General features: G+C 44.1%; 1 long non-coding RNA gene across 7 annotated transcripts in view; it reads left to right on the top strand.

The window, feature by feature from the left end:
• LOC142854551 (uncharacterized) overlaps positions 1-18,530 on the top strand; it is a 52,239-nt gene that overhangs the window by 20,682 nt on the left and 13,027 nt on the right. For 3 of the 7 annotated variants that reach the window (XR_012911350.1, XR_012911345.1, XR_012911344.1), the window contains exon 3: positions 8,151-8,309. This is a non-coding gene — a long non-coding RNA (uncharacterized LOC142854551). Of the gene's footprint in view, positions 1-8,150; positions 8,310-9,888; positions 9,989-15,222; positions 15,494-18,530 lie in introns of all 7 variants that reach the window. The other 4 variants (XR_012911349.1, XR_012911348.1, XR_012911346.1 and 1 more) reach the window with 3 other exon arrangements.

Genomic DNA, 18,530 nt, shown 5'->3' on the forward strand with positions numbered 1-18,530 from the left:
GTTTATAAGGATTATGCAAGCCCACCCTGGTCTCTGTGGGCCTCCGTAATAGAAGAAAAGGTAGCTTGATGGCCTCAGATGCCTTGCCCTTGTCCGACTGGAGATTCCGGAGTTCAGCTTGGAAGGAAGTGTACTCCCTTTTTCCTGTACCCTTGATCATCTACTTTTGTTCTGTGAGTCTGTACTCCTTCTCAGGCCGTTCCTGGGAGGGTTCTGTGTAAAAACCAGGTGATGTTGTTTGGCTGAAGAGTGTACGAATACAGTAGAGATGGGACTGGGAGAAAAGACCCCTAAAACTGTACAGCTCTTTTAGGATGCCTGGTGGTACAGCATATGAGACACAGAGCGCCCCCCCCCCTCACACACACACACACACACTCATACTCACGCTTTAATTCATATCATGGTTTTGCTTTCAACTGAGAAAAGTGAGAAAAATCAAGGATGCTGTGTTCTCTACCACATAAAAGAAAAAAAAAAACCAAACTGGCTGGGTAATGGAAGATTTCAAATCTCCTTGTCAATTTCCTATCTGTTGTCAGCCTGCATGATGTCTAAATCAGAAGAACTTGGGGATCTGTTTTCCCATCAGTTCTCAGGCTAAGGAATTTGGTGATGGAGTTCTGAGCCAGGAAATGGTCCTGTTTTGTATTCAGAGGCTCTGAGACTGCGCAGGGACGCCAGGCTTTTGATAGATTCCCGAAGATTCCCCATGGGATTTCAACCTCAGAGGTCAGATAGGATTTCTCAGAGGAGCACTAGGAGAATGACAGAAGTGGCCGTGGAGTTTTGTTATTTCTCCGAGAGAACGTGCGCCTCTGCAGACTTTGGTGACGTTGTCAGCCCCTACCACCCACACTTCTCATGCAGAGAATTCTTCCAGTGGACATCAGCAGCCTTGGTCTAGAGGCTATACGGCATTTCCACGGATTTGGGATGGCACAGCTCCAGTTTCTCAAAGGCTCTGGAAGTTTCTCACCTTGCATTTAGCTATTGTGTTGTCACGTAGACCCAACTTTCAGAGATAGTGCGACCCCCCATTGCGGGGCAGTTCTTGAGAAGCATTCGTTTGAAAGGCCCTCCCCCCCAGGTTTTTTTCAGAGCCCTCGTGATAATCATCATATCTGTGTTTCAGCTGAGTGTGTGGCCCAGCCTTCCATGCAGGCTGCATTCCAGATCCCAACCTCAGAGTTCCCAAACCTTAACCTTCCTGTTCTTTTCTCTTTCTCTAAACCTCTGTCTCCTATTGCAGATGGGGGGATTGGCTTCTGGGTTAAGACTTTTGGGAAGACGGCTTGTGGGGGAGGATAAAGTTTGAAAGGGTCTTACAGAGCCGTGTATCTGTACTGATGAACCTTGTATGATGTCTGGCTTATGTGATACACACATTAACAATCCTTAGAGACCAGAGAACCTGGGGGCTTAGTAGTAGTTGATTTATTTATTACTAATACATTTCTAACATTTGACAACTTTTCATGACCAATTAATAAACACGCACACACACACAAACACACATGCACACACACACACAAACACATGCACATAGACACACAGACAGAGAGGGAGAGAGGGAAAGAGAGAGAGAAAATGATATTTCAGGATTGATGTGTAGACTAGGATCATAAGGACTTTGGAGAGGTAGCATAAGTGAGAAGCTCCTTAGGAAAACTGCTTTGTAAGTCAAAATTAGGCAACAATTGCAGCGACTCAGCGCTGCTCTGAAGTCAGAGATCCTGGTGCTTCTGACAACATGGAAAAGGCAGCCGATGGACTTCTGTGATGCCTTGGGAAACGCTCCCTGGCTCCCTGGCCCTTAGTCTGCGTTTCCCATTTTGCATTACCATTTTGGTTTTGAAATAAGGGTCAACCGAGGTTTCTGTTGCACCAGGTCTCACAGTCATTTAGTCCCAAATAAACACACAAAGGTCTACATTAAATATAAACTGATTGCCCTAGTAGCTCAGGCTTCTTATTCACTCTTATAACTTATATTAGCCCATAATTCTTGTCTATGTTAGGCACGTGGCTTGGTACCTTTTTTGGCGAGGCAGTCACATCTTGCTTCCTTTGTGGTTGGGTCACGATTGCAGAATGTGCTTCTCTCTTCCCAGCATTCTCGTTGCTCCGCCTATACTTCTCTACTTCCTGCCTGGCTACTGGCTAATCAGCATTTTATTAAAATATAATTGACAGGGTACAGATCATTGTCCCACAGCAGGTAATCATGGTCATGTCACTCAGATTGGATATTACCATTATTACTCTTCAGAACTTGGTTGTGGAACCCCAGCTCAGGGAGGTTATATGTTTTCATAGAAGGAAGCAGATCCTTCAGATTGGTCATCTAGCTGGCAAAAATATCAAGGAGTATTTTTTTTTGAATCTCACAAAAGATGGGTATTTCCTTAATTACTTATGTGAATTCTTGAGCAGTTTTGCAAAGTAAATAGGAAGCAGTTCATCCACAGATGTTTTACCATCGCGTTCTTCTGCAGCGAGAACCCCAAGACAAGAATTCTAGATTCTTCTATAGGTGACATTGAGAAAATATGTTCACAGCGTTACAAAGATAAACCAGGATGGTGTCAGTTGTCAGTATTTTTTACTCTGGGGTTGGAAAACATTATCATTGTTATAAGAAAAACCTTTTTTAAAGCCCTAGTTGTTCTCACAATATTGTTCAAGGTGCTAAATTTTCTCTTTTCTGGGTGCTATGAGCCAGCAAGAGTTTGTTGCTGCTGAGGGTTGTTAAAGGAGACAAGAAGTTTTTTCCCCTCAGAGGTGTAATTCAGTACAAGGAAAGGTGTGGACCGTGAAATTAATTATCCCTCCAACTTTAACTTTAGGATTCAGGGGTCGGTGAGTGGAGGACCGAAGGTTTGCATTGCAGATACGAGTCTGAAGAGCAGCCATGTTATCAATAACTCCTATGAGGAAGCACTACAAATTGACTAAGAGAAAAGTGCACTGTGGAGCACAGGCTTAAATGGCTGGTCCATTTGGGCTGAAGCGAGTGAGGGATACAGTCAGCTAAAAATTCTAGTGAGGCAGGGGAACTAGTCAACTCAGGACACAGATTCAGCAGGGCTAAAGTTTGAAACATGAATTGCAGGGTTCAAGCAACGACGTCAGAATCAAAGAATAACGTGAAGAAATACAGGCACAGCCCCCATGCCTTTTGCAAAGTCACAGAACAGATTGAGAGCATCTTTTGAAAGGACTTGAGATGAATGTGAGCTTTATGGGTAGGAAAATAAATGGAAAGACTTTAATCAAAATCTAGAGGTTTACAAAAAAAATCCCCCCATGTATGTATGTATTTATTTAGAAATATACATGTGTTTTGAATAATAAAAGGCTTTCCTTTCTGAGTTTGGCTGGGTGTTGAAAGTAGCTAATATATTTATCTGCACTCTTACCTGGCTCAATTGAGGCAGCCTTTAGTGCTTCTTCCTTTGCCTGTGATGTCCATTTCTGTGTATTTTCTAAGCAGCCAGTACTTATGTATTTTGTGCAGAATTATTTTTGGTAAGGACCTCTTTACCCCCCACCCCACCCACCCTTTGTAGTAGTTTGAATGCTAGTTCCCTATAGTTTGGGCATTTGACTACTTGGTCCCCAGTTGGTGGATGTTTGGGGAGGCTTAGGATGTGTATTCTTGCTGGAGGACATATGTCACTTTGGGGTTTATAAGGCTTGTGCCTTTTCAATTTGGCTGTCTCTGTTTCCTGTTTCTGGTCCATGCTGTGAACTCTCAGCTGTTTTTGGTGCCTGCTACCACGCTTCTCTGCTGCGATGGTGGTCCTAAGCCGCAAGCCCCCAAATCAACCCTTCCTTTATTTGTTGCTTTTGGCCATGCTTTTTGACACAGCAGTAGAGACATAACCAATACCCTGATCAAATTCTTCTCTCCTCTTAAAAGCTACCTACTTTTTGACACTTTTCTTCCTTGTATTACTCTGTTTCCCTTCTTCTCAGTGATTTTGCTGGAATTTCTTCTCTGCCGCATCATCCCTCTCCCCTCTCCATATTCCTTAAGCATCTTTTGACGATACCGTGTCTGTGATTTTCTCGTCTCTCTGTTCTCTTTGTTTTTATGGACACAATACATTGTGTTTTTTCATAGTGGTTTATTTTAAAAATCCTAAGCTACCGATAAATTCAAACCAATATACAACAATGGAAAGTTACCTTTTTATGCAGTTTTTTTTATGAACTTATCAAATGGATTCAGTTCAAGATGTCTTTTCTGTAGTTGCCCAGATGGGGCTCTCTTCCCATGGCCATAGACACCTTTCTACCTTGCTGCTTCAAATCCCACTTTATTCAGCAGGCTTTGAGCTTGTGCTCTGGGACCCTAGGTTGAGATTTCTGCATTTCTGATAGTGATAGAGGGCTTAGCGTATTTTCTTCATAGCAGCTATGTGCACGCTTGTGGAGGGTTGTGTGTAAAATATACATCAAGTGCTGAAGACTTGGTCTCAAGTTGGTAGCACTCTCGAGAGGTCATGAAATCATGAGGGCTCAGATGTCACTGTGCTGAATGTTCTATTAGTGGATGAGGCCTGGTGAGAGGGGGTAGCTTGTAGGGAGAGGGTATCCTCGCTAGGGTTTCCATTGCTGTGAAGAGACACCATGACTACAACAACGCTTTGTTTTTCTTCTGTTCCATCAGTAATCACAGTTATTTTAATGAGGTGAAGGTGGTCAAGCCTAACCATAGTAGATAGCTGTATTAGACTCTGTTCTACTGCCAGGATAAAGCACCGCGGTCCAGTCAGCTTACAGAAATGAAGACTCATACTTCCAGGGGGAATTGGAGAACTCAATACCAGTCTTTTGAAGCCCCAGTGACACACTTCCTCCCGCAAGCCCATACCTCCTACGCTTCCCAAACAGCCATCAACTTGGGACCAAGTGTTTAAATGCCAGAATGACATTAGACATCTCATTTAAATCACCACAGCAGTGTAAATCTCACAAGAGACTATTGAAAATGGAGACATTGTCAAGCAAAGTGAGCAAGCCCCAATTTGCACACTTTTCTCCAGACTGGACTTAGGAATTTTACTCCCATCAGTAGTATATACAGGCTCTCTATTGCCCATCCTAGTTGGCATTGGTTATTTTGTTTTCTGTTTAGTAATAGCCATTCTAGTGAGGGAGATAGTATTTTATTTTGTTCTGATCTGTGTGTCTCTTTTGGCTAATGAAGTTGAGCCCTTCTGGTACACATCCCAAAGCCATGAAACCGCTCCAGCAAAGAGAGAAGTGCACCTTGGGCTATTATTACAGCTCTGATTCCTAATAGCCAAGATATGAAACAGCATACAATTAAATAACATGATCAAAAATATCCAAATGACTTCTTTTTTTTTTGCAAGCTTGTTTAAACTTTGTAAAGCAGTTGTTAGGACAACAGCCTTTGCTGTTGGGGCAGTACTGGTCTGAGCATTTCCCATAGCCTATGAATTATAAAGGTGACTGGCCCAGCCACGGGTGAATTCTAAGGATTGTTTCCCCTTATTTGTCCTTTCAGGGGGTTGTTTTGATGGCCTTGGGGAGTAACCACACCTGTTCAACTGACCACAGCAACTCTTATAAAAGAACACATCGAATTGAGTGTCTTACAGTTCTGAGGTTCAGTCCATTATCATCATGATGGGTCAGGGCACCATGCAGGCAGACAAGGTGCTGGACAGGTAACTGAGAGTTCTCCATCTTGTGCAGCAACACGAAGTGAAATGAGACACTGGGCATGGCTCGAGCGTATGCAAGACTTCAAAGTCCACCTCCACAGTGACATACCTACTCCAACAAACCTACTCCAGCAAGACCACACCTACTCCAACAAAGCCACACCCCCTAATAGTGCCATTCTCTTTGGGGGCCCTTTGAAGGATATATATTGTCTTTGGCACCTTCCCTTCTTCTTCATCCTTCTTTCCCTCTTCTTCTTCCCCTGCATCCCACCTACTCTGTGCCAAGAAGCTTTGTGTTTTGTTTTGTTCTTCTACCATGATCTTTCTGGCTTGACACAGGCCAAAGCAATGGGGCTCACTGACTGTGGATTGAAACCTCTGAAATTATGAGCCAAGTAATTGTTTGCTCCCTTATTTATTTCGGTATTCCATCATAATGATGAACGCTAACAGAATAATATGTCCATAGTCATTAACAAACAAACAAGCAAACAACTTTGTTGTTGGACTTTCTTTGGATCACCAGCTCCCAAGTAATAATATGGAGACTTCTTATTAAGTATGAAGCTTGGCCTTAGCTTAGGCTTGTTCCCAACTTGCTCTTAAATATTAAATTAACTGTTCATATTCATTTACATTCTGTCACATGGCTCGTTACCTCCCCTCCATATAGTATGTCCAACTTCCTCTGTGTCTTGTTGGCAAATTCCCCACACCAGATTCTAACCCAGAGTTCCTATCTCTGCCTAGAAGTCCCACCTATCATTCAGCACTTTTTTAAAAAAATATTTATTTATTTATTATGTATACAATATTCTGTCTGTGTGTATGTCTGCCAGCCAGAAGAGGGCACCAGACCTCATTACAGATGGTTGTGAGCCACCATGTGGTTGCTGGGAATTGAACTCAGAACCTTTGGAAGAGCAGGCAATGCTCTTAACCACTGAGCCATCTCTCCAGCCCCCTCATTCAGCTCTTTATTAAACCAATCAGAAGATGTTTTGGCAGAGGCACATCGTCACAGTATACAAAAAGATTATCCCACTACAAAACTTGCCTGGTAGCAGGTCATTATAGATCAGAGTTGCTCCTGTGTGTATACTGTGTCTTTAACTCAGGCTCTACAGTCAGCCCTGTATATATGCCTTGGGTGAACCACAGAACTCTCTGCCTTACACTGCATTCGCAGACACAATAGAACCCAACTCAAAGGATTTTGTCAGGATTTTGCATTGGATGTATGTCTAGCAAGTGTGTATTTCTTCTGTTTTTGCTAGGGCAGAGCAAGCTAGACACAGGAGAGGCTGGGAATGAAAGAAACAATGCCACTTGTAACATATCAAAGCACACACACCCCACTCATCTTATGTTTTGACAATGTCCCTGGACACTGTACAAGACCTGATGCCTCTTTATAAGAAACCAGGACATCTATTTTGGCTATGGCAAGCATGAGATTCATTTGGGAAGGAAAGGGCTGACCATTAAGAAGCCACTTGGATCTGATGGGGCCAATGGCCACTGAGAGGTCAGCTCCACCGTGAAAGATTGGAGCCCTCCAGTCTTTCAGAAAAGAGGAGGTTTATGCTTAGTTCCCAAGTTCAGAAAAAAAAAAGCAAAGCAAAAACAAAACAAACCCCACAACCGTTGCTTTTCTTCCCTCCCTGTTGTTTTTGGCAAGACCCAGCAAGTCTTTAACTTACAAATAATGCCGGGCCAGGTCTTCAAAGAGCGCCTGGGCTTTGTGTGCTCTAGGGTTTTCAAACCCAGTCCCAGTTCTGTTGGGGGTGGAGCTTGGGTGGCTGGAGGGCAGGCACAGATGGAATTCTCTCATCTACTGCCCCACTTAGCATGCAGCGTGGTACTAACGTTGATGAGGTCTGGTTTTCTGAAAAACAGTCGGTTAAGGTGGCTGACACTTTAACGTGTTTAAAGGAGCAGCTCTGAAAGTGACCATGGGTGGCAGGGATGGGGGTGGCGCTGAACCTGTCCGCTTGCCTCATGGGGAGGGGATACTTGATTCTTTAAAGTCAAGTGCAGCTATACGAGTTCCCTATATTCAGATGGGATTGCCATGGGGAAGAATGACTTTCCATCCCATCTGGGTTGTGATAGCCAGCCCTTCCCTTTTGTAGGCACGTTCACTCTGACATGGAACAGAGTTGAAGTCTCAGAAGGCTTTGTTTACTGCAGGAGAAATGTAGACTTCTTTGCTGTGTGACCACAAGGCCCTTTAAACACTCCTATTTGGGACATTGGTGTCTGTTAGGACACATTAGGCTGTGGTTTACTATCCAAATTTCAGTGGCTTAAGATATCAGGAATTTATTTCTCACTCTCCCATGTAAGTCTATTGTGGGTCAGAATGAGGTCTGTTTGTCAATGCCATTTAGGATTCTGGAGGGATGGAGGCTCCTTCTTTTCCTGTTTCCTCTTTCACTACAGGGAGAACTTGGTGGATATTCTCCAGGATCCTGACGCTTCTACTCACTGGTGACACCTGCCCCTTCTGCTCATATTTCCTGAGTCAACATGACCACGCCTAACTTTGAAGTGACTGTAGGCATTCTATGTTACAGTGAGACTAAAAGAAAGAAGAGAAATGTAAGTGACCTGCGCCACGACTCTCCTTATCTTCTAAATTACTCTACTCTGTGAGGGTGTCTCTTCATTATCATGGCAAGTGCTGTAAGCATGAATTTCCACTCCCAGACAGTCCAGACATTGCTAGAAGAGTGTTGTCCCATGGGTCTACACAAATCTCCATGAACTGAACTCGTCTGTCCTTGGGATTTCACAGTGTAGCATCTTCAAGGACTCCTGGGACTTTGAAATGCTTTCAGTGACAATGGTTATGATGAAAGTAATAGCTAAGAATAACAACAACAACAAATATGCATGAAGATTAGTCAAGCTCACCATATGTCCCCGAAGCAGTGGCTTGATTTCTGCTTTGTTTCCCCCTTGTTTTAAAAGTGTCTTTCAAGTCATAATCAATAATAATATTGTTGAGGTTGGAGAGAAGGCTCGGAGGTTAAGAGCACATACTCCTGCACCGGATCCAAGCATGGTTCCCAGCACCAACATTCGGTGGCTCACAACTGTCTGTAACTCCCACTCTCTCTTCTGGCCTCCATGGACATCTATGTTCATGTTCAGAGACTCAGATGTAGACATAGACACACAGACACAACTAGACACAGACAGATAGACACACAGACACAGACAGACAGACAGACACACACACACAGATACACACACACAGAAACAGACATAGACACAAACAGACAGACACAGACAGACACACACACAGATAGACACATACACAGACACGGAAATAGACACAACACACACACACACACAAATACAGAAACAGATACACAGAGACAAACATAACTCTAAAAGTAGAATAAACTTTATAAAACAGCGTAAGTATGATTACTTTAGCATCTGATTACTAGAAATGAAGACTTAGAAAACATAGAAAGAGTGGCTTTCCGAAGCTGAAGTCTTCAGTTCATCTTTTGAGATTTAAGGTCAAGATCGTGCTCACTCCACTGGTAAAGTGCTGGTGTTCTGATTCTCCAACATCACCATGCTCACCATGACCATTATCGTATTATCACTACCTCCCTCCCACACCATTTCCACCATGACCACCACCAATACCATTATTACCATCACAACTACCATTACTACCTTAACCACCGCCATTACCACTGACTCCAATACTGTTACCATCACCACCCCCATCAACTCCAACACTAATACCTCCAATACCACTACCATTTCACCCTCACCATTACCCTTACCACCAGCACCACTTCCATTAATCCCAATGTCTTGCCATCATCTCCATTACTACCACCACCACCACAACCTTCAGTATAATTACGATCACCATCAACACCGTCACCATCACCTCCAGCACAGCTTCCAATACATTATCACCACCACCGCCATAAGAGTACCCTGGATAAAGAAGCCAAAGCTCAAAATGATACCTGATTACCTAAATATTCAGAAAGGGACTGAGTAGCCTTGCAACACTATGTTGCCCAGGTTGGCCTTGAACTCTTAGGATCTTGATCCTTTTGCATCAGACTACCAAGTAGTTGGGGTTATAAGCATACACCACCACATTTGGCTTCACTGTAGAACTTTGCGTGTCTTTCTTGCTCAGATTGCAGTGATGCTGTAGATATTCTGCACTGTTGAAGGCAGATGATTCCCACTGGCTACTGAGTCACAGAGACCAAGATGCAGCTGTAGTCTTGGTCGAGGTAAGTCCAATGGCTTCTTCAACTCTTGCCTATGACCTTTGTGGCTTTAACAGCCCTTTGCAAGGCTCTCAGACTTTGGTGCCTATAAACATCCCGGCTCACTTGGGGAATGGAGACAAGCAGAGAGAGTCTGGCTGAAGGCGAATGCCTAAGAGCTATATCCTTCCCCCTTCAAATATTAACAAAACAACAGTGTTATTGAATTACCAATCATGTTGGCTATTTGTGAGGAATCCCATGTTTCCATCTCACATCACACATTTTATTCTTCTATTGGCGATTTGATCTCTGAAGTTCACCTCTTTGTGGTCCAATATCACCAAATAGAATTCTCTCTCTCTTTCATCCTTCACCATTAGGGGGAATACACAGCATCATTTTATGGAAAGAAACAAATATCACAAAGCAAAAGGCAATATTTAATGGCTAAAAAGCTCCCGAGTCTCTTAGGAACACTACCTTGCTGACAAGTGAGAATGGGAAACGATTAGGACTCAGTGCATTGGGACAATAGACACCCACATCCTTTCTCCCATTTCGTTATGAAATAAAAATAAAACATAGTCTTCTAAGCGAGGCGGGGAGAGTGCTTGCCGAGCCCTTCAAGTGAGCCACAGACAAGTGCATTGGTGTGGTTTGAGAAAATAGAGAGAGGAAATGAGAACTATTTATTTTACTGAACCACCCATCCCCTGCAGATTACAGCAACTGTGTCCAGGACTGTACGGATAGATACTACCCAGCAGGTTAGGTTTTGTTTATTTAGTTTCTGACTGGCAGCCTCAACTTGAGTTGTTTAAAACAGCAGCTCCCTGAATATGTTAAGAGAGTTTCTTGACTATAAAATGAGACTGTCTCAGATTGTATTTTCAGATAAAAACGTACTTAGCCTGATTATTTGAATAGGCAGATAATATTTTTATACCCTCCTTTTTTTGAAATTCCTTCAAACCTTTAGGTTGGTTAAGAATTGGATACGCTGTAGACAGCAAGATCATCTATTTCAGTCATGCTAATTTGGAAAGTTCCACTGCTCTGTTTTAGAGTGAATTTCAGGAGAAAACATTTTTATAGGCATTAATTTGGAAATCAGGGCTAGCTATTTTCATTTTAGGCTTCTGCCTCTTAGCTATGTGAATCAGAGCCTGCTATTTAAGCATGTTGTGTTCAGTTGAATCGTTAGTGTTTTCCTTGTGGATGTAGAGCCGTAGTACATATTTAACTTCTGCTGCAACTTTGTAAAGCGAGGGATATTTGGGATGCAACGTATTACAGCCAGATGGGGACGCTTTGCTCGAGAGAGGCACACAGTAGCTGGCTTGTCACAGTTTAGCCATTCGTTTTTGTGGTGCTGGAGCTCAAACACAGGGTCCCATACATGGGACAAACTGAAGGAGTGCTCTACCCTAGTTACACCCCCAGCCCGAATGCTTACATTTGAATGAGTTCCTTGGTGCTATGTTTCAACCTTGATCTGAATAATTTTATGTGCTTTTCTAGTGCACAGCAGCAGTCCTATTTAGTAGTAATTATAATTGCCATCATTTTACAGATGAAAAAATTGACAGTCGACACAGGAGACTTAACTTTCCTATGACCCTCTAATGGTCAAGGCATGACCCAGGATGCTCCACTGATGCCAGGCTGGGAGTTACCAACAAGTGTGGGAGGTGCCTCTTACAACTGACAGTAGCCTAGATGTATATGTATATGTACATGCCTGTCACGGTGTTTGTAAGTCAGTGCTCAAAGCCAAGGCTCGCTTGACCATTGAACTCCATCCTCAGTCAGGTGAAGGTATTAAATCATTGCTTTAAACTCATAGGAAAGAAGGTTCAATGTGCGAGTGTGAGGCTTGAGTTTCTCCATGGGGAAAATCCTTCCAGAAAGCAGTGGGATTCCAGTCAGCTTCCCATAGAAAAGCTAGTATGGGCACATTCCCAAGCCCTTCCCAGGACGCCTCACAGAGGTTCCTGCACAAAATTACAAAGTCTGGGATAGAGCCCATCTTTATTAATATTTTTAAATCGTTGCTTTGGTTTCTTCCTCAGCCATATCAAGTTCAAAGTCACAGTAAGGGTGGGGGCAGCTGAAGCTGAAATGGCCTGAATGTTTAATGTAGCCTCGGAGCGGAAATTGTTCTCAGAGATGGGAAACAGGCAGAATATTCATAGGAATTTGAGTACAGGATACGAAGCCAGCGTCAAAACAATATTGCAGCCATATTTACTGTTTTTAAACATTAACTTTTCAAGACTGGTTAAAGGAAAAGGAAGAGAGGGGAGTGGATTAAACTTCCTCCGTCTTGAGACAGTTCTATAACACTAACCTTCCCTTTTTCTTGGGGGAGAGAGGATTGCCTCTTTGGGACTTTAGCATCTTGGTGGCAGTGGTGGTGTGCCGCCCTCGAGATTTTGGAAAACCATCTTTGGCTCAACATGGGACCTGTTCTTTCTGTGTTGTGTGTAAAGCACAGAAAATGTAGAGAAATCTCTAAATAAGTACTTGATTTGTATCTTGCGGTTGCAATGGCGAAACCATTTGCTTTGCCCTTCTGATGTAGACAGCGATTAAAAAACATCATGAAGGTATAGACGATGGTGAGCATCGTTTCAAGATTACAGAATTATATTTTAAAACTGAAGGGTTCAAAAACTGATGACCTACATCTTTTCCCAAGAATTAGCAAATCTCTCATTTTTGCCCCCTAGGAATGCTTCTCATCTGTAGTTAATCTTAGAATTAACATTGAGCAAATTACTGCCATGGTGCCTTCAGTGAGGGATGCGCCTGGTGGCTTAGTTGATTAGAACCCTGCGCTAATGAGGTCACAGGTTCAGTCCCCAGGAGACAAATTCACCTCACTCTGGTCTCCCTTCTGAACCACAGCCTGGTCTCCAAGTGGACAAGAGGGTTTCTGGGGAAGAATCAGCACAATTTTATTTTATTTTTTTGTATGTGTTTGTCTTTTGTGGGAAGAAATAATTCAAAGTTGATGCATTTAATTAATTTGAAATATTTCAGCCATCCTTTAGGGTAACAAAATGGTACTCCGGTAGCTGCAAAGACTTCTTACAGGACAGTGCCAGGGTGTCTGTTTCTTGCTGGGGAAATTGATTGATGGCCATTGGAGGAGGAGCCATCTAGGGGCTGGAGGTGGGGGGTTTGTTTAAGCTGCGTACTCACTCAGAAGGATCTTTAGGAGAACAGGTTGCGTTGTCAGTGGTCACTTATGCAAAAGATGGATCACCAGATCTTTCATTTGTTATACGCACTCATGCAGCCCATGGGATGGTCTCTCTCCCAGTCAGGCTCCCCTTACCATTTATGTCTAGCCTGCAGGAATAAGAAGCTCTCATTTATAGATTCTTTCCATTTTTCACTTCCTTCTGCACTTCAGGTATCATCTTTTCGGTCCTGTTCCAAGGATAACTCTCACCCAGTTGTGACTGGATGCATTGCTATTCTCTGAGGTTCAAGAGACTTCCTTCCCTCACTAAACCTTCCCAGTGGCTTTTCATTGAGGGGTCTTCCTAAGTCTGTCTTCATTTTGAGATGAGGCTGTTGAGTGTATCCTTGAGTTCCTCCTACTATTCTACTCTAAAGAGTTTCTCATCTCACCCTCTGCCTCCCTACAAGCTGATACCCTGGATGTACAACACCACATCTGGCTATAAAAACAATTACAAAAAATTAGTAATAGTGCCCCTCTCACCTAGCAAAGTGTATTGTGTACAGTACACTTTATATTTAGCCTCTGCTTTAAAGGCTAGAGTAAAGATTCATTCTATTTGAAACCTACAACACAAGGCATAAGAATGTGGCTCAAATGTGTGACCTGGTAGGGTGAGAAGCAGAAGGACAAATAGGAGGTACCAACTAAGGACCAGGGTCCTCTTTGTCAGACAGTAGATGGAGAAAGGGAAATGGGTACGCAGAAGAAATATTGATGACTTTGGGAGCATCAAGGGAAAGAATGAGGTTAGATGCAATTGGACAGTAGATCCATCAGGAGGGGAAGGAAGATAAGAAGCCAACAGGTGTGTAAGACAGGTTATCCCTCAGAACCAAATGAGAAGTTAAGGAACCCACACAGCTTCTTTCAATATCTACCCAATCCCAGCATGCCCAGGGCAGTAAGAATGTTCATGGGCAAAAATGTGAGGTTGGGCTAGAGCTCTGTGATAAAGAATAATACTTAGCAGGAATGAGGTCCTGGGTTGCATCCCAGCATACAAACAAACAAACATCTCATCAAACCCCACAATAACAGCAGTAGCAGCGGCAGCCACAGCAGCAGAATCATAACAGGAAATGGAGGTCACTAAAGACGGCCATGACTCTCTGGCCAAAGCAAATCTGTGTTTTCTCAAAAGTGCTTAGAGTAACGTACCTGGGAAAGGTGTGGAAAATAGGTAGGTAATGAAAGACACAGCTATGTGCTCAGATTCTCCTATCCTCATGACGTTATTCAGTGATGAAAGGTATACAGACTGTTACAGCACAGGACATCTATGTGCAACATATTGTGTGTACTAGACTTGAATGTAGCTATGTGCTATGCATGTACTGGTTGTCTCAAGACCATGGTAATGGGTAGGGCAGAGAGACATGTTCATCTCTGCTTTTTTCTCCACCATTGAAAGTATTGTTACAATATGTGGTGCTTTTCTAATTCAAAAATAAGGGCAAATTTTAAAAAATTAAGGAATAAAAAAGATTTCTCTCAAAAGCCTTCTACTCCCAAGTGGAAATTCATCAGGGGATGGAGCAAAGTTCTGAGCTGCCACGAAACCCCTGCTAGCTGTCAATGGAGTCACACAGGACAACCCAAGAGTCACACTGGGGCCCACAGAGCACTGCACTCATAGCTATCCTGCACATTGGTGGCATGGGGACCTTAGATGACCCGGGAAGTTGTATGTCCTTAGCAGGCAACAATCCCTTTAGACCAGGTGTGGGTGGGCACGGCAGGGGGTTAACTGGAGGAGAGAAACAGGTGAGAACTATCTTCTGATCTGCTTCAAGGTGGCCAAGAGTAATGAATGAAACCAAGTGATAGGTTTGTATTTTTTTTTTATTGCAGATGGGAGGTTTAAATGCTCTTGGTGTTTGCCTTTGTTTTTGTTTTAATTAGAGACAGGGTCTTGCTCTGGGATCTAGGCTAGCCTGGGACTGGCGATCCTTTTGCCTCAGCATCTGCAGCAGCTGTAATACTAGTGTTTGTTACTCAGGTAAGGCACAACTCATCTCCTGAGTCATTCACACGGGGCAGGAGCCTAAAGACCAACAAGAAGAGATGCTGAGATGACTGCTCTTCTCCCGAATCGAGGAGATGGACGGTTCACCAGGGACCAAGAGAGAAAGCATCTCCATCTTGGTCATGACAGTCCCGAAGCAAGTCCCTTGGGTTGTGCTTGGGAAGATCCACATCTAGAAATCATGGCAGGTCTTTCTGAGTCAGGGTGGAAGAGGAAGGGACCAGCAGGACACAGGGATATCCAGGTAAGGGGTGGAGTAAGCGTTGGATCTGAATGTCACACGGAGGGGTCGAGTGGTGGGAAACAGTGTGGTGTTCAGCCCTGTAGCTGAAGGTGGAGGGAAGAGGCATGAGAAGGCCTCTCCCCATGGCCCTTCGTGGAATATTTTCCCAAATGGCACCTGTCTCATGCCCTTCTTACCCAGCATACTAGTCTAGGTGGGTATTCACGTTTCTTCGGGATGTTTGTTAAAGGATAGAAGAATCAGCTGGGATACATCTTTGTGAGCACTCCTGGCAAACTTTCTCAGAGTTGAGTTCCTGGGGGGGAAGGGTCCCAGTGGCCACACGAGGAATTGTTTGGGCTTCTTCCATTGGCTTCAGAAGACCTAGCTGTGAAAGTCTAGTGAACAGGAAGGCATTTAGAAATAGCTACATCCTCTCCCAATGTCACTTGGAGGCAGCCAGTTTGGGGCAGGATGTGCTCCCTGGGCAGACAGGAAACCACCTTCTCATTTTCCTCCATGGCCTGAATATGCCCAGCAGACTTGACCAGAGCTCTAAAGTTCTCATGGTGGGGCACAGGCCAAACGGATCGATGGGAGTTTCAGCCCACCCCTGTTCCAACACACATCTGAAGCTGTGATGATTTTGATTGAGGTACCTGCCCACAGATAAACATCCTCTCGGGACCGTCAGCCTTCCTTCATGCTAGGATTGTGTCTTATTTTCTGAAGTTCTGAAGTGTGTCAGCATTTTGTGATACCCATGTACCATTCAGGCCAGTTAGTTTAGACATCCAACCATGTCTGCCTTTCCCGACAGGGCCCCACTGGGAAACCTGTGGGGCAACCAACTCCTTGCAGTTTAATCATGCAAATGTAGAATATAGTACCTACCCTTTGTCTGATTTCAAATTAGAGGACCACAGTCCAAGGGTCTGCTTCTCTGTCAGATGCTGAGCTATGAACTTGGCATTTGAAATCATCGGTGAGTTTGAGACAGACAAATGTTGGCTAGGGCATTGGATAGATTTGGGTTCCTCAGTCTCTCTCTACACTCGGACCATAGGACTTTGGAATAGAGATCTCTGAAGCCCACACCACTGTCTGTCACATAGGTGGGGGTGATATTATCTACCCTGTAACATAGTAGAAGGTTCCAAAAGCTCCTTTACTCCTTTTGCTTTGTCGTTTTTGAGACAGGGTTTCTCTGTGTAACAGCCCTGACTGTCTTGATACTAGCTTGTGTAGACCAGGCTGGCCTTGAACTCACAGAGAGTCTCCTGCTTCCGCCTCTCAAGTGCTGGGATTAAGGGCATGCACCACCACGGGGCCGGTTCCTTTACTCTTGATAACAGAATGGCTCCTTCCCCAAGTAGAACACTCTTCAGATGGTGTCTTGCCCACTTCCTATTAGCAGGACATATGGAGACATATGAAATTCTTCGGTTTGATTCATCTTAAGTTGGCTTCTTACATTATTTTTTTAAAAACTTTTTATAGGTTCTTGGTGAATTTCTTTTTTTTTTTTTATTTTTTTTATTTTTTTTTTTTTATTTTTATTTATTTATTTATTAAGGATTTCTGCCTCCTCCCCGCAACCGCCTCCCATTTCCCTCCCCCTCCCCCGATCAAGTCACCCTCCCTAATCTGCTCGAAGAGCAATCAGGGTTCCCTGACCTGTGGGAAGCCCAAGGACTGCCCACCTCTATCCAGGTCTCCTAAGGTGAGCATCCAAACTGCCTAGGCTCCCCCAAAGCCAGTACGTGCAGTAGGATCAAAAACCCTCTGCGATTGTTCTTGAGTTCTCAGTATTCCTCATTGTCCTCTATATTCAGCCAGTCCGGATTTATCCCATGCTTTTTCAGACCCAGGCCAGCTGGCCTTGGTGAGTTCCCGATAGAACATCCCCATTGTCTCAGTGTGTGGGAGCACCCCTCGCGGTCCTGAGTTCCTTGCTCGTGCTCCGTCTCCTTCTGCTCCAGATTTGGACCTTGAGATTTCTGTCCCGTGCTCCTCTGTCTCTGTCTCCTTTCATCGCCTGATGAAGGTTAATATTTATGAGGATGCCTATGTGTTTGTCTTTGGGTTCACCTTCTTATTTCGCTTCTCTAGGAACATGCATTATAAGCCTAATGTCCCCAATCCTACTCATCTCCCTCTATATTCACCCTCCTCTTGCAACCTCCCTGCAAAGAAAACAAAAAATAAAAATGATAAAAAATAAAAAAATGAAAATTAAATAACAACAACAACAACACCCATCTTGCTGTATGTCACCTATGATATGGTGTGTCACCCTGCCTATCCTTTTGCCCAAACAGCTTTACTTGCCAATGTTCGTTGTAATGAGTCATCCGTCTGGTTGGATGCCTCATAGTCTGCTAAACTAAAAATGCTGGATCCTTAACGGGGGTCCTTTGCAGATACCCTGTTGATGCCCTGTGTCATGGAGATCCTGCAGCTTTGGTTCTGCAGGAGTGACCTCTTCACATGCTCCAGCAGTAGATGTTTGGATGGCTTGACTCAAAGCACTGGATTTGGGCCTAGGTGGAAGTTGAGCTGGTGAGCCCTGTTGTTCTTCTATACCCAGACCACCAGGGCTGGCTCTCCTGATTTGCTCAGGTGAGAGGCTGGGCCAGCTCTCCTGCCTGTGGTAGCTGGCAAGGGACAGAACTGGGTTTCTCACACTCATGCTATCGAGGTGCTTCTTCTGTACCCACACCATCAGGGCCAGCTCTTAACACTGCCCTGGCAAAGATGGGGCCAACTCGCCTGAATGCCAAAGCCCAGCAGGGGTGGGCTGGGTTTCTCATTCTCACGCCCTGGGCAGGCGCTGGCTCCACTGTGTCCATGCCACTGGGGCCAGCTCTTCTGCACTGCCCAGACGAGGTGAGGGGCCGGCTCTCCCAAGTACCGCAGTCAATTGAGGGGTAGGGATTTGTTACTGTAAAATGGGGGGAAAGAAACTTCCAGCACCTCAAACAATGATCAAAAGGCCTTATTGGGCACCAAATGCAAAGAATATTCTTATGCAAATTCTTATAAATTAACCATCATT

The sequence above is a fragment of the Microtus pennsylvanicus genome, chromosome 7 (assembly GCF_037038515.1).
Source record: "Microtus pennsylvanicus isolate mMicPen1 chromosome 7, mMicPen1.hap1, whole genome shotgun sequence".
In the NCBI taxonomy this organism is placed as follows: domain Eukaryota; kingdom Metazoa; phylum Chordata; class Mammalia; order Rodentia; family Cricetidae; genus Microtus; species Microtus pennsylvanicus.